General features: G+C 41.4%; 1 protein-coding gene and 1 long non-coding RNA gene across 4 annotated transcripts in view; one reads left to right on the top strand and one right to left on the bottom strand.

Moving 5' to 3' along the window:
• PPP2R2B (protein phosphatase 2 regulatory subunit Bbeta) overlaps positions 1-27,950 on the top strand; it is a 477,586-nt gene that overhangs the window by 286,019 nt on the left and 163,617 nt on the right. The window lies entirely within an intron of this gene.
• On the bottom strand, positions 22,697-27,545 carry LOC137564129 (uncharacterized). Its single transcript, XR_011030530.1, has 3 exons — positions 27,490-27,545; positions 25,818-25,890; positions 22,697-22,754 (listed from the first exon to the last, which is right to left on the bottom strand). It is a non-coding gene; the product is annotated as an uncharacterized lncRNA (long non-coding RNA).

Genomic DNA, 27,950 nt, shown 5'->3' with positions numbered 1-27,950 from the left:
GACTAAATCATTTATACATAATTATTGTAAAAATTACTGTATGCACTTTTGTTCATTGTTGTTTTCACTGGAGTTCCTCTTTACATATCAGTGGGAGGGCAGGGTTGCATAGCAATATATAAATTTTAAGAGCGTCTCTGAAAATCAGGATAATTAATAAATTATTCAGGATAACTGTTTTGTGTTTTACTAGGTCATTATGGTTCCTCTTACGTTTTGTGCCTTCCTGATTTTTAGATCTTCCTGATTTTATTATTGTCTGTGATTCTGTCATTGCAGAAGTTCAGACCTTTTCCCATATTAAAGCTATTTATTGCTGTCAGTGTCTCATTTGAACGGAATATCAGATTTCTTGTTTTATGAAATTCCTGCAAGTGAGAAAACAGACTCCACTGAAGATTTCCCTTCCCTTTATCCAAAACAAAGTTGACTTGCATTAGACATTAGAATCTAAGTGTAAGTAGTCTGCATATAGCTTGACTGCAGAGCCTGCTCTAGACTGATAAATTGTCTTTCAGCACCATGGACAGCAGTGCTCTGAATGACTAGCATTATGTATCCAGACAGAACTGCAGGAAGCGTACATATTGTATGCTTGTTTTAACGCATGTCTTTAAAGATATGTAGTCCAGCATAAGTGTAAGCATAAACAAAACATTTATGCTTGCTCCATATCTTTCAAGGCATACAAATCAAGTGTGAGATTATATGTGCACTTCCTGCAGTACTGTCTGGATACAAGATGCTAGTTATATGCAGCGCACTGCTGTCCATGGTGCTGAAAGAAACAAGTCACTAGAGCAGACTCTGCAGTCAAGGAAAGCCGCACATAATATGCAGACTACTTATAACTAACGTATTTTTTTTTTCTCCATAAGTCAAACCTTCCTCCCTCCAAGAAGAAATGGGAGGGGCTGTATGTGTTATAGCCAGAATATACAGTAGTGCCTGTCAAATCTCCGTCCCCCCCTCCATTAAGTTAATAGCGGCCCCACCACAGGGCCTACAACTTCTCTGTTAATAAAAAGGAATACTCATACAATACAATGGATACCTACAGTAACTTTGTTCTCACAAGCAATTTATCTTAGCCGGATGGTCAAAAAGTAGGTTTGCCCACTAGTGGGCAGTGCCGCATTCTGCGCTAAATTTGCAGTGCAGTGAGGAAAAACCTGTCCTGTGCACTCCATGCTTTGGAAAGTAGTGATCTACTTTTAAGACCACAAGTGTAGTACTGTTTTACTGTAATCTCTCTTCTCCCTCAGTAGTTTGTCCCCAGCTTTGTAGTGGCTAGCAACTGCACACAAGACATCTGAGCCCACCTAAGACTGCTGACTGACTAGAGGGCTGTACAAAGTGTGACTGGGGGAAACCCTGTATTAAATGACTCCTGTAGTGAGAGGAATATGGAGGAAGCCATATTTATTTCTTTTTAAACACTAGTCGCCTTGCAGCTCTGCTGAGCTCTTTGGCTGCAGTAAAGTCTGAATCACACACCTGAAACAAGCATGCAGCTAATCTTGTCTGATCTGATGACAATGTCAAACACCTGATCTACTGCATGCATGTTCAGGGTTTATGGCTAAAAGTATATTAGAGGCAGAGGATCAGCAGGACAGCCAAGCAACTGGTATTGCTTAAAAGGAAATAAATATGGCAGCCTTCATATGCTTGCTTCAGTTGTCCTTTAAATGTCAATAAAGAATATTATCAGTTGTCATCTCTCTCTCTCGGGTTTTTATCGTGTCCATAACCTGTCATCACATGTATATTGTTGTTTGAACTGTTGGTATAAAAAGTGTATTACATTTGGGTTTCTGTACCATAGCTGGTGAAACATAATGAAATTGGTTGTCTATATATTTGGAGCAGCTGTAGGCAATGGCTTTAGTCCTTTCTATCCACTGATCTGGTTTGTTGTGCTGATATAATGTATATCTTGTTTAGGAATCTAGTGCATGCTGTTGGAAATCCAATTTTATCATTGTTTAGTTATTCTATCTTTGTGCTAAACGGCTTCAAAGAAATCTCAGTATGCAGCAATTACATTCTAATTTTATTTGTGTTGGGGATGTGATTTTTGTAATAAATGTAATCTAGAAGCAATTTTAATGAAAGCAGCCAGTGGATCTAGGTTCAGCAAATGTATACATATTTTATTATGTTCATTGAAGCTGAGACAATGAGGATTGCTGTGTCCTGCGCTGGTGGGATACACCATATAAATATTTTAGTTGCAGGCTTCACCAACGTGAAACCTCCGTATTCATCTGCTGGTTTAATGTGTCTGATTTCTGTGCCTCGGGGTGCAGCCCTTTGATTCATTCTCTGCAATTTCAGGCCACTGTTGCCCCTGCCCTGTTTAGAAAACTAGGTTGGCAGCAGATATTGTTACAGTTGTGAAATGAAAATGAAGTGAAGTCGGGCTCTTGCCTCGGGCCACAATGAAAGCGTTTCTAAAGCAATTTCAAGATAGTTAACTGCTGTGTCAATAAATTTTGAATGGGAGACCTTGCGGTTACTCTGCTTAAATAAAAAAATCATAAAACTTGGTGCTTGACATTTAGAATTCTCGCCATTTCCCTCCTTGACTCTCCTGCTCAGTCCTCTTATCTCCTCTCAGCTCTAATTGTAGGTTTAAAAAATCACTATAAGAATCAGTATAGTTAATATCAAAATAACTTGCATTTCCTCTTCCTTATTATACTAGATATTTAATAACATGGCCAGTTTAAGGCTCAACCCCAGGCAGAGACCTATATCTGTTATCTCAGTAAGCAGTGTGCCCACATGTGAAGTTTTTATTTAAATGAGGTTCCTACAGCTAAAAATCTGTCTGTAAGCATCATGAAGAAGGCAGCTGCATTCTCTGTGGCTGGGAGGTTACTTGGCTCAGCTCTTTCGTATTGTTCAGACTGCAAAGGGAAGAGCACAGATGGAGCTGTTTTCCAAGATCACAGCATGCAGCTCTGGAAGTCTGTGCAGCTTAGGGAAGAAGCTCCTATCCAGGTTCTTTGATGGTAACTTGCAAAGTCAATTTACAAGCCCTCCCCCGTCTACTGCATACTACCAACATAGCACACCACCAGCTACACTGCTGTAGCTTCTGTGCTTTCCGGCCCAGTGATGTTGCTCCCAACGGATGACATACATCAAAAGGGTGTATGAACCCTTAGACCTGAAGGCTATTCGTTGTGGCTCAGCATACCCAGTATGCTTATGAAATGCTGATAAAATTGTGAGCTGTGGGGATATACGCTATACTGGTCTAAGTGCATCAGTCAAGCTTTCCCCTTATTCAGCCAGTGCTATTATTGCTATTATACACTTTCAGGGCAGGGATATTGCTGGTAAGTGGATGGAAATGCAGCTAATGTAGTTTGGTAATGAGCATCCATTATTAGCTAGTGATGGAGCTGATGTGATGCAGGCAGAGCCTCCCAGTGCAAGCCAGCAGGTATGCCTCTCTCCGTCACTTACTATGTCATTACTAGTGACAGTCCTGGTGAGCAGTCAGCCATGTGGCTGGATACTAGTAGGAGCTTTTTACACTTATTTTTTTCTTAATCTCCAACCATTAACAATCAAGACATATAAGTGGTCTAAAGAACAAACCGTTTATAAGTACAATCCATAACCTATCTTCTGTGTGTACACTAAGTGCTCTGATCAAGCTTGCTCCACACACGTACCTCCATATTTCACAGAATGGCTTAAAGGGAGCCTGCTGAGAGGGATCTGGAGTATGGCATCTTTATTTCCTTTGAAAAATTACATCTTCCTGAATGTCAGGATGATGTTTTGACTTGAGTTGCACATTCAGAGCAAACCTTCAGATGGAGAAGTCACTGACTCAAAAACAGTATGAAAATCAGATGCTCTGCTGGCAAGTGAGAGAGATATGTGGCCTGCCATATTTATTTCCTTTTAAACAATACCAGTTGCCTGGCAGTCCCTCTGATCTGTTTGACTGCAGTGGTGCTTGAATCACACACTTGAAACAAGCATGCAGCAAATCCAGTCAAATGTCCGTTCTGCATGCTTGTTCAGGGTCTATAGCTAAAAGTATTAGAGGCAGAGGATCAGCAGGGCAGCCTGCAAATTTGCATTGTTTAAAATGAAATAAATATGGCAGCTTCCATATCCCTTTCACGTCAGGTGTGTTTTAAAGCGAATCGGAGATGAAAAACTAACTCTAACAAGTAACTTGTCTATATATAACTAATTTAAAGTTTAGTTTACACAGCATATCTACCTGCAAACAGCTTCAACAGTTTATGATTATTTATTCCTGTGATACAATGAGGGCAGCCATGTTCTGTTTGTCACAGGCTGAGGGCTGGAGATGCTATCAGCTTGCCGGTGTGTAAAATCTGTCTCTTCTCCTCCTCCTCCTCTCTGCCTCTGAAATCGATGGCTAGTAACCTCCTCCTCCTCCTGCACAGACTGAGCTCCCAGAAGCCCTTGCTACAGTTACAAGGTTTATTTAGTTTATAGGCAAGTAGAGTATTAAAATAAAACCCCTATAAACTATATGAAAGGAATACAATTATGCAATGAGTAAAAGTTTATCTCGGATCCACTTTAATGGTGGAAGAGCTACACAACAACCAGAAAAAACATCAGATTAAAAGGGAATACATATGGCTGCCTCCAAGTCTTTCCCGTGGCGTTTTTTATTAGACTGTCATGCTTACCATGCTTTCTCTAGTACTTGTCCCTTGTAGGTGACTTGTGCATCTTGTTTTATTCCCTTCCTTCATAAACACTGCTGTTTTACCTGCTAGGTCAGCACAAGATGGAGGCTGTTAATGAACACCTGCTTTCTAGCGGACACAGGAAGAGTTTCTTTTTTTTGTTTTGTTTAGGCATAATGAGACAGTGGAGGTTAGCGGCTCTCTATCACACAGGCCAAACACATGGCTCAGCTGGCTTGTAGCCAGTAAAAGCACTAAACCAGGGATGTCATACTGGTCCTTCGAGGGCCGAAGTCCTCACACATATTTGACACAGCTCAAATGAATTGATGGTTCTGAATCAGGAAAGGTGTGGTCCATCAGGTAGAACACATTCCTTTTTCTCAGTCCATCCTAAACACTGGCATGGATCTGGCCCTCCAGGCCTGGAATTTCGACACCTGTGCAATAAAACAGAGTGGATAAGAGAATGCAATGCCTAAAGTCGTCATTTCAGATGGGGGAACACCGTGTCTTCTTTCACAGGATGAATTAGTGGCCTCATCTACTTAACCACTGGTCTTTCCACACAGATCCTTTTTTTTTTGTTTGTTTTTTTAACAGCATGCTGAATCTCTGTGTATTCAATTCAGTCATATTTCAAAAGGTTTGGTGCATTTTAGAGGAACTGTAGTGAAAATAACATGTTTACCAGGGGCTTTTTTTTTGTTTTGTTTTGTTACAATATTCATTTTATTTAGATTGATTGCCCACTGTATAATCTTTCCTCTTTACTTTCTGAAATGTATCACAAGGGGGGGGGGGGGGGGCACAAATTTATTGCAGGCAGGTGATCTCTGCCCAGTGTTTGTGTACTGAGAATTCTAAAGTCAAAAAATATACCTGATCTGCTAGGATGCTTTGGCAACAATTTACTGCATTTTACTAAATGTCACTACCGTGACTCTTCAAGATTCTCTTGTTTGTTCTTAAAGGTTTCAGGATTTTTGAATAGAAGGGTATGCAGATTGCAAGTTTTTATGTGCATTTTTTTTTGTCTAGCATATGAGTGTAGCAAGTGGTTGGGACACATTTTCCAACAATTTGGCCGGTCTCCTATTAATGAACTGCTAATCTTTCCCTCAATGGGGGGGGTCCCTTTCCCTCAGTGCAGTTGTCATACCTGAGTTGAGGTAGTGAGACCCCATTTTTGGGTAGGGGTAGGCCGCTCAGTAGAATGGTCTTGTAGCTGCTTGGACTTATGTATATAGTAAATAATATCGGATAGTGGCATTGCTGTGCCCTCTATCTCTGTCACTGATAATGGAGAGAAGCAATCACTGAAGATCTATACAGCTCATAACAAGCAATTACATGCATTTCTAGCGTATTTTAGAAAATCAGAAGTAACTTGACTAGTTTCTATGGATACCAAAGACTTTTTTATCCTGTTTGAGATCCTTCTGAATATACATAAAGGAAAAATGTTACTCATACCTATATCTGCATTGACACACCATTTGTTCCACTTTATGCATCACTTAAACCAGTTTAATGCTTGGCTAGTAATGCAGAAACACTGGCTGGTGGAATGGAGTTTTAATGAGTACTCCTTAAAGGCATCCACCACAAAGTCACATAGCCTGGCTAATTGCCTGACTGTCATTCTGATGTTCGGGCTTCAGTAGTTCCTGGGTCAGCCCACCCCAGTATACAGAATGCAGCCAGAATGCTCTGCTCATTCAGAGTCAGTGGCTTGCTGTAAGTCAACGGAACACCATCACAGCTAGACAACTAGCATTATTTAGAGGCCAGAAATGGCAGCTTTGAACACTTAGCATACGTTCATGGCATTCTGTGTACAAAGATTAAAGCTTTGAGTCCTATGAGAGAAAAGTGCAATATAAATGTTATTGTTATAAAGTGATATAAAACTCAGCATTTCTTTGTTCTAAAAGATTATTCACAGCATATAATATACTACCATGAAAAATGTTAGTAAAACAGCATTCAAACAGTTAAAAACAGGACTGACTTTTTCAGTGGAAAGCTCCCTGTATGCTGTATGATCCACATCTGAGGTGATAACATTATCTTTTGTTTACATTCCTCTGTTTCTATTAAGCATACATTCCTGGCAGTGCTGAAACTCCTGTGTGCAGAGAGAGCTCAGAAGTTATCACTGGGTACCATATATATATATATGAATACACCAGCTATAAATACAATGCAATGGCAGCTTTCAGATAAAAAAAAAACCTGTACACACAGGATATTAAATTATGGTGGATAAGGACCTAGTTTAGCACCTCTTATATATTTTAAATGAATGTGGTAGTAAATGAGGGCTGCACGATGTATCGGTTTAAAATGGATATCGCGATTTGTGGCAAGACTATTTCCTAATCGTCAAAGTGGCGTTTTTTCCATGCGTACATGTGTAAAATTGTGTTGGCCGCGCGGCACGCTTCCTCCTTCCGGGCGGAAGGAGTGAGAGCGATAGTAAGTAGTGTAATGCAGCCAGCACATTGTTTGTGGAGTAGAAGGAGCCGCGCATGAGGCACTCCCGTTCTGCACTTACACCCGGTCTCAGTGGTCACCCAGTGTACTGTACATTTGCACATTGCCCAGGATCTGTTCTCTCTCCACTATCCTGTAGAGCAAACAACTTGGATCATCACCACTGCCCAGGATCTGCTGTGGTACTCAGTTCTGCATTTATTAATAGCTGCTATTTGTTTTGATCAATTCACAATGCAGTAAAATTTATAAACGTGACAGAACATATCTTGTTATCAATTTGATAGTATGTCATTTTCTGTCAATGCATGTTTGTAAATGTTACTGTACATTGTGAATTTAATGCTAAAGCTTGATTTGAATAAAATCGTGAAAAGAATCGAAATCGCAATTTTTGACAGAAAAAATTGCAATTCAGTGTTTTACTAAAAACGTGCAGACCTATAGTAAATTGATATCTATTAATAAGGCACAGGTTTTTGTGCATTGCACTTTTGAACTTAATGCTTTAAGTAAATGCAAAATACTAGGCTGGTTTAGTCCATAGCTTCATTCCTGTTGATTGCCACACCGTGTAGGTACAGGCAAGTACTCATTTGGGGGTGCTGAATACCCTTTGGTTTAATGATGCCACCTTAGCACAGAATACCAGAGATACAAAATACAGCCAGCGCTACTTAAATCTTTAATACCATACATTTTTCCTTAAAAATTCAAAGACCGCTAAGGTCTCATTGTCAAGGCAGAATGATGGGAAGAATCTAAAACTGTATTAAATTGTCCTTCATACAGTACAGGCCTAAAATGCGGATCACCATGCAGAACAGCAGCCTAGCGAAGTACAAAAAGATGGCCCATATGTGCGTGATCAGTATGGTGCAGCAACCACACGTCAGATGTAAAACAAAGTTCCCCTAGTAGTAGTTGCACAGAAATAAATGAGTAAGATCAGATTGCTGAAATTGTGCGTTTCATCAAGATCCACCATCTTGCCACTAAAGGCTCTTAACATGTCACTGCAAAACAGGCTATTTCCTGTTGAAAGTCTTACAGGGGAGAATGCTGTCCACACACTCCACCCTCTGCTGAGAAATTGGGCTGCAGTGCAGGCCACAGAACATTTATTCTCTGAGAGGAAGCTGAACAGTAATGGGTATTGTCTTTCTAGTAAAACCCACAGCACTGCCAGCTCCATCGCTGCTGAAGGGATGTGTGCGTTACATGACTGACTTTTCAAAAGGGAATTGCTACAGAACAGCAGCATCCGATATGAGCTTTGTAAGAATCAGAGCATAGTCCCAGTTCAGCTTTACCAATGCCAAATCAACCAATGTAAAATTTACTAGGGCTTTAAAGTGAACCTTAAGTAAAAAAAAAAAGTTTTACTCACCTGGGGCTTCTACCAGCCCCCTGCAGCAGTCCTGTGCCCTCGCAGCCACTCACTAATCCTCCGGTCCCCCGCTGCCAGCTAGTTTCATTTTTGCCGACAGGACTGGCCACGCGTAGCTTTTTCCGCATTCCCGACTGCAATTAGCGCTATTGCGGGCCGCAGCGCGTACAAAAATTGCCGCATATCTATGCGTTCGTAATGCGGCAACGCGTATTTTTGTACGCGTTGCGTCCCGCAATAGCGCTAATTACAGTCGGGAATACGGAGAAAGCTACGCGTGGCCAGTCCTGACGGGCCTGTCGGCAAAAACGAAGCTAGCTGGCAGCGGGGGACCAGAGGATTAGTGAGTGGCTGCGAGGGCACAGGACTGCTGCAGGGGGCTGGTAGAAGCCCCAGGTGAGTAAAACTCATTTTTTTTTCTGGCTTATGTGTCCCTTTAAGGTGTAAGTACGGTAGTTTGCCTCCAGTCTCTCATGTCTGTATGTGCCTTTGCACGCACTGCCGGCTAGATAAGGGCAGTCAAGGAGGGTGGGGCTCTAGCAGTGCATGGCGAGCTGCTCTGGCAGTGCTGGTGGCTCACATTGCATGGTGTGTTTATATTTCCTCTGCCTATTTGTTATGTATTACAACTTTTCTTATGCAAGTCCCAATAATCACATTCCTGGCAATATTTTCATAAGAAGTAACCTCCATCTGCATTTAAGGGGAAACCTTTCTAGCTCTTGAGTCTTTACCTCTGTGTTGAAAAGACTGTGTAGCATTAGCTGTAGTCACAGAGCAGTTCTGTGGAAATTGGATTTTTTTTCCCTTCATATGCGACATTTGGAAGAAGAGACAATTTTCACCTCTGCTACACGGTGTGTCATTGCAACGCCTCAGTGGGTGGAAATGGAAAGTAAATCTTTTTATCATCAGGCATCCCAGTTCAGCCGGGATGGCCGCTCTTTCATAGGGAGCACTGCAGTGTTGAGTGGTTGGTATGAATCACTAAGTCTACAGGATATGCTTTTGTGCAAGAGCTATTTCAGAATAATATACAACAAATGGCATCTCTGTTGTCAGGTTTTGTTCCAGTAGATGTTTTCTGGGGTTGAGGACATGTCTGACCCTTAATATACAGCTAGCTTTCTAGATTAAAGGACAGCTGTAATGAGAGGGATATGCTGCCATATTTATTTCCTTTTAACCTCTTTAAGACCGCGTCATGCCGACTGGTGTGACCGCGGCGGCCGCCCCAGGACCACCTAACGCCGATTGGCGTAAAGTCTTGGGAGTGTGTTTTCCAGGAGATCACACACGCAGCTCCGCTCTGCCATCAGTCTGCCAGCGGCGATCGTTTACATAGTACAGCGCTGAGGTCTATGGCAGCGCTGTACTGGGGACAGCCGTGTGGCATGGCTGTCCCCCTGGGTGGCAAGACAGGGATCCTCTGTCATAGGCTGAAGCCTATCACAGCCGATTGCACTGATTGGCTGGCGAGGGGATGGAGAGGGTAAAATAAATAAATAAAAAATAGGGAAATGTATTAATAATTAAAACCAATAAGTATTTATTAAAAATAAACAAAACACCCCATCAGGGATCAAAGCCAACCAATAGAGGGCTCTATTGGTGGGCAGAAAAAGGGGAGGGAGGGGGGGGAACACACTTGTGTGCAGGGTTTTCGCCCTGCAGTGAGGCCTTAAACTTGCAGTGGCCTATTTTGTAAAAACAGGGGGGTTTATGCCCTGGTCCTTAAGTGGTTAAACAATACTAGTTGCCTGGCTATCCGTATGCAGGAGTGTTTGAATGATACCAGAAACAAACATGCAGCTAATCTTGTTTGCTCCAACTCTGACTCCTTAGTCCTTACTTACCAGGGCTGTGGAGTTCGTGCAAAAATCACCCGACTCCTCAGTCTATGAAACCTCCGACTCCTTGTACTCAAAAATTGCTCCGACTCCACAGCCCTGATTAGGAGTATGGAGGGTGCCATGGATGACATTCTTTATGAAGAATGCTACTTGCTAGGTGTTGTAGGTGTTCTGTGACATGATTGTATCATGTTTGAAATGGAACTACTGAAGTTAAAAGATCAGCTTATGCCCCCCGACAATTAAAGAATGGTTAGCCGAAGTAAACTCTGTGTGTGCAATGGAAGACCTTACATCAACAATACAATTTAGGCACGAGCAGTTCTGGAAGACATGGTTCGGATGGTTTGAATTCAAAGAGACACCACAATACAAATCTCTTATGATGGTATGAGAGAGGAAAGTACAACAGCGGGAGTGATCACTCTGTGATTAATAAGAAATTTTGCCCTCTGGTGCGATGGGACTGACCCAATGGACTGGTACCTCTCGGGGTGCCCGTGTGTGCGCGCCCCTGCCCTACCCCCTGAACCTTAACTCTTCTCTGATCTCTTTTTCTTTTCTACTCTTCTTCTCTTTTATGACCTTGAACTGAGCTTTTGTTGGTCCTATATCTATCTTAGGCTCTGTTCAAAATATAGAGACAGGATGGACTCTTTGACTAGTCAAGGAAAACCCAAAATAATTATTTGACCAATGACATTCTTCTAATGAAAAGGCACTTTGGTGTATGATCCCTATGGGCCCATAAGTGCTGTGCAATATTTGATACTCACAGTTGGCCAAAGAATAGACCAGTTTTGATCTTTTAGGCTCCACCTTGAATTCTATAGGCCGCAAGGGGTGACAGTAGAACTTTGATTCCGATAGAATATAGCACCCAGACACTGAATTATCCATCTATGTCATGTATTATGTACAGCTATGTGACCAATGTAAATATCCGCTTGATGTTTAAGTATTTTTATCTGTACCTGTTTGGTTCGAAAAACTTGAAAATAAATAATCTGAAAAAAAAAAAAAGATCAGTTTATGGAAATGCCCTGGGGTCCTTTCACACTATACACGTTGTGATGAGATGGCAACAGGGGTGAAAAGTAAAATTGCGCATTAGAAGTGCAGTGCGACGCTTTAATGTAGTTCCTTCACTGCCACTGTAAATATGCACGTTGCCCCGGAAACTCACAGCATGCTGTGAGTTGATCCAACAGAACCTGGTGCCCTTCACCCAATTTGACCATACCATATGTTTAACAACTTCACCACTAAGTGTTTTTTTTCCCCCTTCTGGACCAGAGCAATTTTCACATTTCAGTGCCCCCCCATTCATTCGCTTATAACTTTATCACTACTTGATAGGATATTTTATGTATTTTTATGTAATGTATGTAGGTTTAATTTTATTATTTGGCCATTAGATGACCCCACCACTTTTTTTCTTCTTGCATATTGAACCATACACAGAGGAAGTAATGTGAGTATGCATAACTTTCATTTCTGTCAATTATTGTGGCATCTTATTGATGCCATGATCATTGATCACAGGCACTTTGATCAGTGAATGGGAACAGTGTTCCCATTTACCGCTCCAGGCGGCAGCGAGAATGCGCGCAAGGACTCGCGGTGGGCATTCTCAGAAGGGTATGTATATTTACGCTACTGAGGCTAAGAATAAGTCCGGCATGACGTAGATATACTGTACCAGTTCCAAGAACTGGTTAATATACATTTTCTCCATTCTCTGATGTTTCCTACTAGGGATGGTCAATGAGATACAAATCCTAGTTGATGCAGGATTATGCTAATTTAGTGTGCAAATGTATGCATATTATAAATCCTTCTGTAGCCCATTTACAAGCTAAATAAATGTGTGTATTTGGAATCTGCACTTGTGTACAGCTGGGGACTGAGAGAGCGTCTGACCACTTTCTAGCGTGTCTAGTTTCACTGCCAGCAGATGATGTGAAGTTTCTCAAGTTTAGTTCCTAGTCTGAAGGAGTGTCCAGAAATAGCCATGACATATTCGCTTAGCTGCAGTATATGGTTTTTAGTAGATGACTGTGGAGACCAGCAGCTTTGTTGCGGTTTATGTAGGTAGTGAGGGAGTTGGGTGGTTCTGTTCAGGAAATGCCTGGAGCCATTTTGTAAAGGAAAATCAAATTGCTTGCATTTTTCCTGTACATATTATTCCAATGTACATTACGTTTCTCATTATGGGTATGCTGGTAGCACATATATTTAGATCTTTTGCTTTTTCTTGCCTTAAGGTTTGTAGGCTTATAAAAATTCATAGAAAGCTTCTTTATGATTGCTTCAAGCAAAACCCATTCCAGTTTCCCCTCCTATCTGGGAGATGGCGAGTGTCAGTGACTAAGTATGTCAGTGGGATTAGTGTATGTCCATCTACACTGTGAGGTCTAGGGACACTCTGTATGCTAACTGCTCCCACCACAAATGCTGGACTGCATTACACATCGGTGGCAGTGTTTGTTCTTCTATATGAATGCAGCTTGCTAGTAAAGATTGGACACAATTAGGACGACAACTGGGCAACCTCAGTTGTTTACAAAGAAATTAATATGGCAGCCTCCACCTTTCTCTCACTACGGGGTCACTTTAAAGCCTAGTTGACACTTTCAATTATGATTGGCTAATCAATGTCCAATCTTACCACCCGCATGTAGTATGGGGTTTACCTACACAATCTGCTCATAGTATTCAATATCTGTTGACTCTCATACTACATAGAGGTGGTGAAATTGATTGGAAAATCATAATTGAAAGTGTGTACCAGGCTTTAGATTGTGAGCTCCTCTGGGGACAATGTGTTGACAAGACTATATATAATCAATAAAACTGCTGCGGAAGACGTTGGCACTAAATAATATGAAACACACACAGTGTAAATCCAGCCAAACGGTACAAAGTTGGTAGCCATATCTCACTGACTACTGCACTGTCCACTCACAACAGGAGAGGAGCGTGGCCCTGATGTGGAGGGAGGCCGCACTGAGTAAGGGGGGACATCGGAGCAGGGAGGAAAGCCTCAATAGAATACTGAAACTTCCTTCTCTATAGGAAAATATCTCTTTTTGGACCCAAGCTCCGGCTCAGGTTCCCTTTAAAAAATAGGTTGCACAATATATTACACAACGTTGTTTGGAAGGAGGATTAGAGTGGGGATTTGATGCCTCTGGCCGGAGTCACACTATAGTATTACATTCACTCCTATAACGAACACTTATGGTTTTTGTTTCTGTAAAAGGGCACATTGATGCTTGTTATAGGTGAAACTGGGCACCTGTGCAGTCTAGATTTTACAACACAAGTGGTAACGACTCACAACATTCTTTCACACAACCATTTCCCAATGCTACACACAGATATAAGATGCCAATTTGGACTGGATCAGTTGCAGTGCCAACTTTGATTAGTGCAAGATGCCACTGGCCACAGACCACGGAAGACCACAAGCGAGCAGCTGCTTGAAGGATTCTTTGCTCCTGATGGGCTTGGCTGAGCTTGCGTGTATGTTGGGCTGTCGGCAAATAATCAATCCTGAATGCATACCGGTAGAGCATGCGTGTACAGCCATCTGCATATGTTCAGGGTCATCAGACACATTTGTAATCTAAAGGTGGCCACTAATGGATCAATTTCTAGCGAAAAATCGTTCGAGCAATCAGAAATTCTGATCGGATTGGTTGTAAATAATTTCCATTGGTGGACACAATCGATTATGAACGAGTAAAAAAAATGTCGTCCGAATGAATTTCCGTCGAACCAAAATTTGTATTTTCTTGTTGGTTGTGATAGGAAGCAAAGATTGGTTTGTTGATGGTGTAGTGAACGATGTATTACAATATTTCTCTTCCGATCAGAATTTCTGATCGCTCGAACGATTTTTCACTAGAAATTGGACTGTTAGTGGCCAGCCTTAGATTTCTGGTACGGTTTAGTGTAATGGAGTGGAGTCTATTGTTAGTGAAAACATTTTCCAGAGTTGATAATTCTTTTTGTTTTTAGCCTATCACTTGATGTTCCCTAGCATATTTGTGATACTTTCAGTTGGCAGATTGCTAGGCAAATTGATCATTCCCTAATGTCTGTTGCTAGCTCAACACACCGAACAGCTGTTTACACAAGCGTGTACAGTTTTCACGCATAAGAGTGGGTGTGCTCTGTATTTATGTTGTACAGTTTATCTCCCGGAAACCTTATACAAGGGAGGCATTCGTTCTGAAAGATAGACCTTGCAGCGCTGTCATCCAGATGTTGCATGCTAGACACCTGATTACAGCATCTGGCTGGGCTGCTGCTCTGAGGATGAACTTTGCAGGTTTCTTTCCAACGTACATACTCTGTCCCCCAATACACAACTGCCACATCTTTTTATGGAGATCATGGTCTCTTGTCCATAAACCCTGCACGGCTGCTGCCCAGTTTGCTATGTTTCCAGTGTGCCCATTGGGTAGAATAGCTAACCATACCTATTTGGTATTGTCAGTTAAACTAATCAGTTTGACCTAACTTCCACATACAGATGCCCTAGGCTTGACTTGGTGATTTCAGTTCTAGACTGGATCAATTAAAATTGTCTACTATTGAAGGACAACTGAAGTGAGAGGTATATGGAGGCTGCCACATTTATTTCCTTTTAAGCAATACCAGTTGCCTGGTGTCTTCCTGATTCTCTGCCCCTAAAGCCTCATACACAGTAGAATTTTCCACAGGTGATCTGATAAGTTGCATTGTGTGTAGACATCCAAATTTCTTTTGTGTTAACTCAAAATCGATCGAGTTATCAAGCAGAATCCAATTGGACCAGTCGGAAATTATTTGTTCCATCTGTCGTTCTGATGGAAAATTGTACCCTGCGTACCCAGCTTAATACTTTTAGCCATAGACCCTGAATAAGCATGCAACAGTTTGGGTGTTTTTGACATGTTTGTTCCTGGTGTTATTCAGACACACCTGCAGCCAAATAGACTAGCAGGACACAAGGCAACTGGTATTGCTTAAAAGGCAATAAATATGGCTGCCTCCATACACCTCTCACTTCAGTTGTCCAATTGGCAGCTTTATCTTATAGTAGAATTTTTTGAAGATTATAAGATTATATATATATATATATATATATATATATATAATATATGCTAGACACCATATATGCTGTAAAAGGCTAAATGCAGAACTGTGCAAAAGTTACAGAACCTAAGTGATAACAATATTAGGCCTTTTTCTGGTGGGCAGTTGACAGGTGGTGAATTCACCGCCTGTCATCTGCTGTCCTGCACCTGCCTGGCATTTTTTTTTAGCGCTCAGTACCGGCGCTAGACAGGCGACCCCTTAAAGAGTAGCATCAGAGTGCTGCCACAGCTGTGACTGGTCCCGGTTCTCTGCTGCTAGATAATGCCACTGTGTGTCAGCGCTTGACAGTCGTGATGTTATAAACACTGCCATTCGGTTTGTGGCCCGTCTAAAAGAGACCTCACTCCAAACGACTTCAGTATCCCCCTTAGTCCTCTGCATGCCATGTTTCTGCAGGCAGTTCCTCTGCATGAAAGCACTAGAAGGTATGTGGGAAAGAGGAGGAGGAGGAGGGGGGGGTGGGATCAGGGGCTGCCCAGTTAATTAGTGAGGGTATGAGAGGAATTAAACCAGCTGCTCTGTAGATTCTGAAACTCACGTGGGGAGTCTCTATACTGATGTATTTTCAGAAGGGGGGGGGGGGGCTGTGATTACCCTGTGGAGCTTTCACGTATTTTACATGAATTATCTGTGAAACGCTGGTAATGGAGGTGTTTTGCAGGAGATATAAGGTTTCAGGTTTCTTTCAACAGAAACAAGGTTTTATCCTGTCACATTGTGTCTCTCCAGGGTGTTACCCTATTTCAGCACTAGGTTTTCCTAGAAAATGCTATGTATCTATAATGTTTGTATTTATTTTTTTCATAAGTTAGATCCCCATTCCTAAACCTAAATGATACATTTGTGATGTACATTTGTGGAGCCCTTGGCCAATTATTTCACATTAATGAGATTTGCCTGCCATGCTCCCATATGTTTCTGGCTCTGCAGAGATAATAAAAAATTGGAGCAACAAGAACTTGTAGGAGCCAGAGAGTGCAAGGACAGTTCAAAGATGACATCTTATCGATGGATAAAGCAAATTAAACAGAAATGTCAGTCGGATCTGTGCCAGTGTCCTACATAGCCCTGCATAGCCATGTCCTCCAATCCAAGTAATGCCTCAGATCATCTCCCATCATTTATCTCATGCCGCCAGTCACATCTCTCTATTACTCTGCAGGAATAAAATGTGCACAGCAGAAAATAAAGCCACAATCAGATCTGTTTATAGATGAGGAATGCTGCATTCTTTGCAGGGAGCAGAAGTATGCCCAATAGAGGAGGGGCAGCCAGCTCGGCTGTAAAAGATATGGAAATGAGTATGGATGCTATCTGTATGATTGTTATGCTATTTTCTGAGCTGTAATTCTCTTCTCTTGAAGGACACCTGAAGTAAGAGGGATAAGGAGGCTGCCATATTTATTTCCGAGTTGCCCTGTTGATCATCTGCCTCTAATACTTTTAGCCATGGACCCTGACAAGCATGCAGATCTGATGTTTCTGGTGTGTGATTCAGACACTACTGATGCTGGAATGATCAGTAGGAAATATGGCAACCTCCATATCCCTCTCACTTAAGATGTCCTTTAAATTCAGCAATTTGGAGACCGGAACGAGTATATAACCACTGCAGTCAGAACATGTCCTCTGCGTTCTTGTTTAGGGTCTCTGACTTTCAAAGTACTGACTAGGAAAGGGGTTAGAGGCGGTCAGTGATGGGTTACTTACAAATTAATACAAATGTGTTCATTTGATACAAATGTAGGCCGTTTAAAACTGGACCAATGAAAACCCGCTACTGCATTTTTATTAAATCCAATGCCAAGATGCATAAAGTTAAAGAGGAACTTCAGCCTAAAAAAACATACGGTCATTAACCACTTCACCACTGAGGGGTTTTACCCCCTGAGCACCAGAGCAATTTTCACCTTTCAGCGCTCCTTCCATTCATTCGTCTATAACTTTATTATTACTTATCGCAATGAAATGAACTATATCTTGTTTTTTTCACCACCAATTAGGCTTTCTTTAGGTGGGACATTATGCCAAGAATTATTTTTTTCTAAATGTGTTTTAATGGGAAAATAGGAAAAATGTGGGGAAAAAAATAATTATTTTTCAGTTTTCGGCCATTATAGTTTTTAAATAATGCATGCTACTGTAATTAAAACCCATGAAACGTATTTGCCCTTTTGTCCCGGTTATAAAACCATTTAAATTATGTCCCTATCACAATGTTTGGCGCCAATATTTTATTTGGAAATAAAGGTGCATTTTTTTCAGTTTTGCGTCCATCCCTAATTACAAGCCCATAGTTTATAAAGTAACAGTGTTATACCCTCTTGACATAAATATTTAAAAAGTTCAGTCCCTAAGGTAACTATTTATGTATTTTTTTTAATTGTAAATTTTTTAATTTTTTTTTAATTACAAAAAAAAAAAAATGGGGAGTGTGGGAGGTAATGAGTTAATTTTATGTGTAAAAGTCATTTATTTGTATGTGAAAAATGTGTAGGGTGTAGTTTACTATTTGGCCACAAGATGGCCACAGTAACTTTTTGTTTTAATGCGACCTCCAAGCTTCCTTCCGGAAGCTTGGAGGAAGAATAAGGAGGCTGGACACGTGAGTTTTTTCTCACAATGATCGCGCTGCCCATAGGAGAGCAGCTGATCATTGCGGGGCTTAGATCAACGAACGGGAATGGATTTTCCCGTTCATTGATCTCTGGGCGAGCGGGCGGCGGCGTGTTTACTAGCGGCGGGCGGCGTGTTTACGAGCGGGAGCGCGGGCAGCGTCGGGAACGCGGAAAGTACGTGTTTCTCCGTCCCTGGTTTTTAAAGGATGGAAAAAGGGGCGGAGAAATACGTACGCGCGGGGGTAAAGTGGTTAATTTACATTAGTTATGTTAATTAAAATAGATAGGTAATATAATCTCTTACCCACCCTGTTTTAAAAGAACAGGCAAATGTTTGATTTCATGAGGGCAGCCATCTTTTTGGTTGAAAGGAGGTGACCGGTAGCATGAGACACCGTTCCAACTGTCCTGTGTGCTGATCACTCCTCCCTGTTGCTAGGCAATGTGATTAACAACATAGGAAATCCCATCATGCTTTTCACAGCATCAGGGGGAAAAAGCCCGGGTAGTTTTCTTTGATGGGTGGAGCTTAGCTAAAAATGCAGCTAAAAATGATGCTTTGGTAAGAAAAACAAAGTTCTGATGCTGTGAAACTGTTAAACACCAAGCCTTTTCAGTTCTGCTGAGTAGATTTTTAGTCCGGAGGTTCACTTTAACATAAATCTGTGTGAACTCAAAATTATGAGCATTGCATGGGCCATCTCTTCCCAGGATCAGCACAGCAGCCAAGCTCCTGCTGTCACCATGGAGTCATTCACACAGCAGTGAAGTCCTATCTCTATTACCCCTGCTGTCATTGCTTTTATAGCAAGTAAAGTTTACCATTTGTTTTCATAGAAAGTTAGGTTTTCCATTGGTTTTATAATAAGCGAGTTAGGTTTGTCGCTGCGTTTTTAGCAAGTTTGTCATTGCATTTTACGAAAGTTAGGGCTATCATTGCGTTCCTAGCAAATAAGGTTTGTCATTTCGTTTATAGTTAGGTTCATTTCTGCATGTTCTGAAGCTGTTTTTTTTATCACTGCCCTACATACTCTCACTCAGTGTGAATTTTTCATGAATTTGTTTGTGCAGCCCTCAGGCATTTGAAATCCATTTACTATTTCTTGGGCTTCCCAATTTCAGGCATTACCCTCTCTTATAAAAATCAGCCATGGCATGGACCTGTCTGAAATCTATTTTCTGCCTATACATTATTCATGTGAGCAGATGAAGCTTATATTCACAGAACGGGTGGCTATGATTGTTAAGGGTTTGTGTTGAAAGATGCCTGCAAATCTAATCTGGTTTCACAAATTACAGTTAATCTCATTAGAGTTCCTTACTTGTGGTAGAAAATGAACTTCTGAAATATTTTTACTGATTTTCTTTTTGTTAGATGTTTGATTTTTACTTGGAGAAACAGAAGAATCCATCATCACAGAACTGGGCCAGATTGATATGTTTTACTGGCTTTACTGGGCCTGAAATGTCATGGCCTTCTACCCTTCCATGAGCAGGCCACCCTCAAATCCTCCAAATGCATTCCACATGGACATCAGCCACCCACATGGACATCAGCCACCCACTATTTTCAGATTTAGGTTAAACATTAGAGGTTACTTACCGCAAAGATGACACAGATATACAGCATAAGAAAAGTTTATTCACACTAGGTAGTGGGTTTCGTGAGCATGTATAGCTCACTTCATCAAGCCAAATATCAGTAAAACAAGCCTGGCATCGTGGCACTCAATGCCAGGCTTTTTTTTTTTTTTTTTACCAGGCGGCACTATTTTGCCTAGTGCAAATGCACTTTTCTTATCCTATATATCGGTGTCATCATTGAGGTAAGCCACTTCTAATGTTTAATCTGAATTGCTTATCTGAAACTTATGGGTGGCAGATGCCAGTTTTTTGGCACTAGGCAACGCATTTTGTGAGCATGACCGTTCACTTCATCAAGCCACATATTAGTGCTGTTCAGGGGGAAAAAAACCTGGAATTAAGTGCCTTAATGCCAGACTTGTTTTCCTATCTGCCACTATTTGGCATAATGAAGTGAGCTGTGCATGCTCATGAAACCCGTTGCCTAGTGCAAATAAACTTTTTTCTTCTCCCATATATCCGTGTCATCTTTGCGGTAGGTCACCTCTAATTTTTCTATTTTCATGTATTTTATCCTTCCTGAGCACCTCTTTTCCACGTTGTTCACCCTCCAAAGGTTAATCCTCCAAGCCTGTTTTTTTTTGGGGGGCGGGAACCTGAACTGAGTGAAATTATTTAAAATAAGCACATGATATAGCTGCAAATGAATATTTCATACTTCTCTCACCGTCAGTTCCTCTCAGAAACTCACCATTTTCTTCTTACAGTGATCCCTTCCAGTTCTGACAATATTTTGTCAGAAGTGAAATATACCAGTTGCTGTCAGTTATATATCAACTGCTGTCAGTTACAACTGAATGTGCAAGGTAATGTCCATGTTTCCCTATGGCTCAAGTGGGTGATGTTACAGTTTAACAGTGTGCTGACCAGGAAGCTGTTATGGGATAATGGCCATTTCAAAATTGAGGACGGAGAATTCTATTGATCACAGTGGACAAACAGGACACGGGAGAGGAGAAAGAGATTGATGAGTAGACTACACAGAAGGTAAGTATGACGTGTTTATGTTTATTTTGACTTTTAATTTTCAGTTCAGGTTCTCTTTAAAGTGAACCTAAAGTCACCAAAAAAAATGAGATGAACTCACCTGGGGCTTCCCTCAGCCCCCTGCAGACGATCGGTGCCCTCGCAGCCCCGCTCCGATGGGAGCAGTCACTCACGTTCCCATGCCTGTCGGCCGGTGACGGCCAAACCGGAATGTTCGCCGGCGGGTCCTGGGCCATCGGAGCGGGGCTGCGAGGGCACCGATCGTCTGCAGGGGGCTGAGGGAAGCCCCAGGTGAATTCATCTCATTTTTTTTGGGTGACTTTAGGTTCTCTTTAAGTGAGCGACCAAAGTACAGTGGTGGACCCTGAGTCAGTTATTCTACAAAAAGATCAATTGGTTAGTTTTTAAGCTCAGTTGATGGAATTGAATAAGGGCCAAGGACTGGCTACCTTAAAAAAAACACACAAACAACGGGAGCCCTGGTGGTGCAGTATTTTCTGTTAAAGGGAAAAATAAATGATGTAGGAGAATACTCACAAAAGATGGTTGCTAAAGGGCAACCATCCAAGCTTTTTGAAGAATAACAGTCTTCACTGGGGTACAGGGCCCACCACTGTATTTCAGTCGCGCGCTCAAGAAAAACAGGCTGGAACTGGCCGACTTAAATCAGCTGGCAGTAGGCCGGCCTCCTTTGGAGGGTAAACGCCACTATGTGAAGAAGAGGTGGCTTACCTTAGAACTGACATAGGTATGTATCTCTTTACATACTAATTTAGTTTAAGGTGCAGCAACTAAAGCACTGATTGTCATTTTACCTGATTTATAAAAAGGCAAATGAAAAGTGATTTAAAATACACTAAAAAATTACTAATGTAAAAAGTGTTTTTTTTGTGTGTTCCAGCCAGGGGTGTAATTACAAATCATTGGGCCCCACAGGGCCCCACCAGCACACCTTTGGGGCCCCTCAAAGTTTACACCCTTTCTCTTACCTACCCTGATGGCCCCAAAGCTTGGGGACCCATCTTGCAGGGACCATAAAACAAGTATGGACATCATAATCGTCACACCCATAACAAGTGGGGGGGTCACGGGCTGTGTTTCTGGTTCACCCAATTGGACTGTTCCATACTATACAGATTTACTAAGGCCTCGTTCACATCAGGGCTGTTTCTGTGCGATCAGCAAGGTATTCATTTTTCCATGTAACTAAATGTAGCTGGTTCACATCTATGCGCTGCGCTTAGCAGCGTTACAGAAACGTAGTGTTGCATGCATTTCTGTGCGCTGAGCTGTAAAGCGCACAGCAATGCAAGTGAATGGGTCCGCTTTTTTAGCGCATAGAAGCGCATGCGTTTTTTACCCCTAATTGGAGAAAAAAATACATTTACATACAAAAACAAAGTTTTATTGACAACTGCTGCTGCTACAGTAAGCAAAACGTTCTTTAAAGAAGCGCATAGAAACGCGGACTAAAGCGCGCACAAGCGCATGCGTTTTTACCATGCGCTTTAACACGTTTTTCAGCGCAGCAGATGTGAACGAGGCCTATCAGGTTGTCTTTACTCCCAGTCCCTGAATCTGAAATGCCTGAACCTGTTGGGGGTTCTTGATGCCTGCAGTAGATTGGAGCTGGCTTATCTCGGCATCATCTATTAATAAATTAAGGATCTTGATTGGTTGAACTGAACTTTTTTCAGTGGGCGCTTGGATGATGTCCATTGTGTGATTGTTTGCAGTTTCCGAGTCATTGGTTCCCCCGAGCAGAATGATCATACATTTTTTTGTGTGTTTTGTAAAATAATAAAATCCTGCAAAGCCTGCATAATCTCCTGTGCCACAGATGTATAAAATTGAAGGGATAAACCTGGATACTGAGTAGATGTGAGCGCTTCACAGAAGTGTCCTCCTTTTCATCCTGTAAGAACAATGTCAAGTGTTTTTCTATTACATCTATTGCCGCTGTGTGCGTTGGCTCTGAAGCCTCTGCTATTTTTCGGTAGATTTATGCATGGATTTTATGCTTATGCGTTGTTACATTTGTAAATGCCACTTAAACCGGGGCACATCCTATCTGTCCTTTAAAATTTTCTCCCATATATTTATTTGTTTACTTATTCCAGCACAAAGGAGTGGGAATGTTGTAGGCCTGAACGATTTTAGGTAAAAATTGAATTGATCGATTTCTGTCCAAAATCACAAATTAGATTCACGATTTCCTTCAAGTCAAGCTTTGTCCCCCCTCTGTGGATCTCTTTGTGCCGCTCTGAGGTCTCTCTCTGTGGCCCCTCTGTCCCCCAAGCTGAGGCAGTGCTGGATATACCTTCCAGCATGAGTCCAGCGATACCAGTCTATTCACTGCTTCTCCTGCATGCTCTAATGCACTGCATACTTCCTGTATGTCTTGTGACATACAAGAACCAGGAAGTATGCCATGCACAAGAGTCGGCAGACAGCGATAGAGGCCAGACAGTGTTAGGTTCGTGCAGAAGGCATGTCCAACACTGCAGATGCTGTGGGCCGCACATGCCGGGACTTGGGGGAAGGATGAAGTCACTTCTTTAAACTTCCCCTATGCGGAAAATGATCTCGCCGCTTTGACTATTCGGAAATTGTGATCTTGGGGATCACGATTTCGGTTTAAAGGGACTCCGAGCAGTGCAGAAACTATGGAAAGATGCATATCATTTTAAAGCTCTTTCTCCTCTTTCCAATGATAAACCGCCGCCCTACGCCTTTTAGTTTTCGCTATTTTTGCAATCGAAATTGCTGCGGCCGCGATTTCGATCGCAAAAATAGAGAAAACTAAAAGGCGCAGGGCCGCGGTTTGTGTCATCAGAAAGAGGAGAAAGAGAGCTTTAAAATGATATCCATATTCCCATAGTTACATTGTATTACACAGGACTCCATTCTGCAGACTGCCCGCTGTGCGAATTAACCTCCCTCAGCCTTCTGTATGAAAGTCTTTAGTGTGCTTTGACATGGCCCTTAAAGTAGCAAAGTCAGGTTACCCTTCACACACTCACATGCAAATGTTCATACAAATACTTTCACAGAAATCCATCATCCAGAACTACTGCTATCCATCTGTAGCACCTCCATATTAACTGATGTATGTGCCAAGAACTAGGTGTTTGTATTTTTTGTTGTATCTGACCCTTGTGGCCAGGGTTTAACCCAGTGCACTCCCTCCTTACCCTCTGTGACTATTGTCAGTATGCACTCAGCTTATGCTGATATGTGTATGTTGCACATGGATATATTTTATTAGCTCCCTTGTGGGATCGGTTTGATGCACTATCTGTCCCATGGGAGGATGTCAGGATATGTGTTCCTAATCATTAGATTTAGGTTTAGATTAGGTTTTGATGCAATGAATGTTTGTACTATGCATGTTACAGGTCCAGAGTTAGGACAACTGCGAATACTGGGGTACCTCTGCATGGCGTAGGCGACTATGCAAGAGAGTGTATTCTTTTGTACCAAGATGCCAGCCTTTATCTTCACTATGTAGATAGGAGTGGTTCCTGGATGAGTAATTTTAGTGAAAGCATTTGAACATTTCCATGTAAGAATGCAAAGGGTTAATGGACTTTGCGGTTTTTTTGACACACCCTCTTTAGCACCTCCCTAATTAGTCCTAACTTAAGGGGATGTGTCTAGATTTGTGTTTTTTTTCATGGCCCTTAAAGGATACCAGAGATGAATAAAGATGGAGAACCCCCGATATCCTCTCTGCCCCCCATCTTACGGGAAAGCCCCCAGGGATCCTCTTCAGGGTCACTGGAGTCGAGCTTTACTGCGCAGGCACTGACCAGGCTGTGCACAGCCTACACACTGTACATGACATAATCGTGACTTCATAGACAGTGCACTTGCACCATGGCCATACGCCTCAGGACCCGCGCAGCCTGGCCAGCGCCTGTGCAGTAATGCCCGACTCCAGGGACCCAGAAGAGGATCCTAGGGGCTTTTAGGCAAGATGGAGGGCACAGAGGAGAACTGGGTAAGTGATAGGCATCAGGACAGGTGACAGCGTATGCCTGTTCCTCAAGGGCGTAGCAATAGGGGGTGCAGAGGTTGCCCTCCCTCAACTACAGTATTAGCTCTCTATTGGTCCTGTGCTCTTAATAATCCCTTCTATAGATACTTTGAATAGTGGTAATCATTAAAAAACTGTTCTCCATCCCCTTCTTGCACCTCTGACACTGTAGTTGCCATTGGCAGGTTTTGGTGCGCCATATCAATTATGTATAGAGTGCTTGGGGGGGCCCCATTGTAAAACTTGCATTGGGGCGCACAGCTCCTTATCTACGCCACTACTGTTCCTCCATTTTTATTCCGCCCTGCTATCCCTAAAGGTGTCCAATAATAAGATGATCAAATCTCCAAAACAATCTACCATACGGTCAGATTCTTGCGACTGATCGGAAACCAACCAGCAGAGGGGAACATCATGAGAAATTTATGTAGACTAAAGCTGGCCACTAATGGTCCAATTTCTAGCGAAAAATCGTTCGAGCGATCAGAAATTCTGATCGGATTGGTTGTAAATAATCTCCATTGGTGGACATAATCGATTATGAACGAGTGAAAAAAATGTCGCCCGAATGAATTTTTCGTTCGTGATAGATAGGAAGCAATGATTGGCTAGTTGATGGTGTAGTGAACGATTTTTCGTCCGATCAGAATTTCTGATCGCTCGAACGATTTTTCGCTAGAAATTGGACCGTTAGTGGCCACCTTAAGAATAGTTTCAAAATTCTGATTGATGGAATGGTAGCTAAAATAGATCTTTAATTGGCACCATTAAAAGTACCTGATCCAATTAAACGTATGGTCCATTGTACAGGAGATTGTATAATTAACTGGCACTTTTATGCTGGCCACATAAGATCATTTAAAGACATTTACTAAACCATTTTCTTTGCACTTAAATAATTTTTTTTTAACAGTTTCAAAGTAACATTTAGTACTTTACCTGGTCAGCATTTTCAACTTGGGCTTTATATACTATGGATTTCTTCATTAAATGGACAGTTTTGATCTGCATTCTGTTGAAACAAGCATTTCCATCCACAAATAATTGATTGAATTATTGTGTCTTCCCATGTATAGCCATCTGACCTATCAATAATCCTGTTTGATCTCACTGCACTTAACTTCTAAAATGTGATTGGTGTCTGCTAATCGCTGTTGCTGTTGCTTTAAGCAATATGATATTAAATGCCAGAGTGTAGGTAATGATTCTTCCAAGGTGTGTTTTTCATTCATAGCAAAGACCCTTAGGATCTAATTTTATATTTCCCTGCAAGTGGCAATAAACGTGAAGTTCTTTATCACTGTCAGTATTTTGCTTTTAGTGTAGCCTTTTAATATGAGAACAATCAATATATGGACACGAAGAAAAATGCCATTTCTTTGCAGTAAAATGTTCCCATTAAAATTGAGTTTCCGTTTCAAGCAGTATTGTAATAACCTAATATGAAGATAGTAATTCTCTCTGCTGTTATTTAGCAACACTCCATTACAGTTAGCATAGCTCTGGAAGGAAAAGACACTCCCAAGGTGCTCAGCTTCAGGCATTTACAATTGGTTAATGTGTTGAAATTGTAAGCAGCAGCAAAGAAAATTGGGCATATAAAGGTCTGGTGTCGTTGACTTTCAGATAAACAAATGTATGTGTGTGTGTGTGTGTATATATATATATATATATATATATATATATATATATATATATATATATATATATATATATATATATATATATATATATATATATATATATATATATATATATATATATATATATATATATATAGTAATTTATGGTATGCAGTACGTTAAGGCTGGAACTTTGGAAAGTAGCTTACCAAATCGAAACCGTATGACGCTGTGTAAAGTGCAAATAAGAACAGAATGCAATTATTTACTAGCCATGCAACCCTGTATTCAATTGATTATTACACACAGGCACAATATCCAATGTTAAAACTAGGAAATATTTTATGAAAAATATCTGCTTATTTTTAATCCTTTGCTAGCAACCAGTCTTGGAAAAGTTGGGACAGCAACAAAAGAATGGAAAAATGTTATACTGCTTAAAAAAACTAACTTGCAGAACATCTTGCAACTCATTGGATTATCATCTGATAATATATGGGAAAAGTGTCCTAGAGATACTTTGATTTGTTGCTGGGGAGTGCTGAAAACGCTGCATAAGAAAATACAACTATTTAAGAACAATGATCCCTAATGTCAAATTTCAAAGACTTTGGAGATTTCATAAGCTACAGTAATAAGATTTTGGAGAATTATGATTCAGAGAATTTGGAGAAATCTCTTACATACCCAGTTTCCCTGAAATAAAAACACTGTCTTCATTTTTGCTTCAAAATATGTGCTAGAGCTTATTTTCAGGGGGGTCTTATATTGTGCGGGGGTAGCCAGATCCCCCTTTAGTATTTAGCCCAGATTCCACTGGTAAATAGCCTGATTCTCCCTATATATAGCCAGATCCCCCTAGTATATAGCCAGATTCCCCCTGAATATACCTGTATATAGGCAGATTCCCCCTCTATATAGACAGATTCCCCCTGATATATAGCCAAAGTCACCCTGTATATAGGCAGATTCCTGCCTGCTTGCTTTACCTTTTCTGTTGTCGGCTCCCGGCCCCCTCTTTTGCCCTTTCTAATTCAAACTGCAGATCAGTGATGAAGGCAGTTAATGTAGTCCAGTAAGCACTGCCGTGTACAGGAAGTGATCTCGGTTTACTTCCTGTATAGGGTGGCGCTGTTACTTGACAACGTGAGCTGCCTTTCACCACTGATCTGCAGTTTGAATTATGCAGGAGATGAGCAGCAGGGGTAGCCAGACTTTCTTAAACGGGAACTTCAGCCTAAACAAACATACTGTCATCAAGTTACATTAGTTATGTTAATTAGAATAGAAAGGTAATATAATCTCTTACCCACCCTGTTTTAAAAGAACAGGCAAATGTTTGTGATTCATGGGGGCTGCCATCTTTGTCATGGGGGCAGCCATCTTTTTGGTTGAAAGGAGGTGACAGGGAGCAGGAGACACAGTTCCAACTGTCCTGTGTCCTGATCAC

Source organism: Hyperolius riggenbachi, chromosome 3 (assembly GCF_040937935.1).
Source record: "Hyperolius riggenbachi isolate aHypRig1 chromosome 3, aHypRig1.pri, whole genome shotgun sequence".
Lineage (NCBI taxonomy): Eukaryota > Metazoa > Chordata > Amphibia > Anura > Hyperoliidae > Hyperolius > Hyperolius riggenbachi.
This window is presented reverse-complemented; position numbering and strand designations above follow the sequence as displayed.